This window comes from Etheostoma spectabile, unplaced genomic scaffold (assembly GCF_008692095.1).
Source record: "Etheostoma spectabile isolate EspeVRDwgs_2016 unplaced genomic scaffold, UIUC_Espe_1.0 scaffold272, whole genome shotgun sequence".
Lineage (NCBI taxonomy): Eukaryota > Metazoa > Chordata > Actinopteri > Perciformes > Percidae > Etheostoma > Etheostoma spectabile.
In genome coordinates, this window is record NW_022605576.1 from 1876552 (window position 1) to 1876814 (window position 263).

The 263-nt window shown below is 38.0% G+C and overlaps 1 long non-coding RNA gene and 1 pseudogene across 1 annotated transcript in view; both read right to left on the reverse strand.

The window, feature by feature from the left end:
- LOC116685839 (uncharacterized) overlaps window positions 1–263 on the reverse strand; it is a 28064-nt gene that overhangs the window by 724 nt on the left and 27077 nt on the right. The gene's annotated exons all lie outside the window — the stretch shown is intronic.
- Window positions 1–263, reverse strand: part of LOC116685838 (leukocyte elastase inhibitor-like) — a 47632-nt pseudogene that overhangs the window by 233 nt on the left and 47136 nt on the right.

Sequence of the window (263 nt, forward strand, 5' to 3'; positions counted from 1 at the left end):
CAAAAGCCTTGTGGACGACTTTTGACAGTACCAGGTCGTTGGCAGGAGACATGCCTGTCACACAAGAGAACAAAAAAAATGACTTACTATAATATAATAATATAATATAATGATAATCTTGAGCAAACCCTCAACTTCTCCGGGTGTCTTTCCATAACATCTCTCCATTAGTGCATGTACATTTATAGGCACTGAGCATGTGTGTGTAATGTGTACAGTGGGGTTTCAAAAGTTTGTGCACCCCAGGTAAAAATATGTATTAA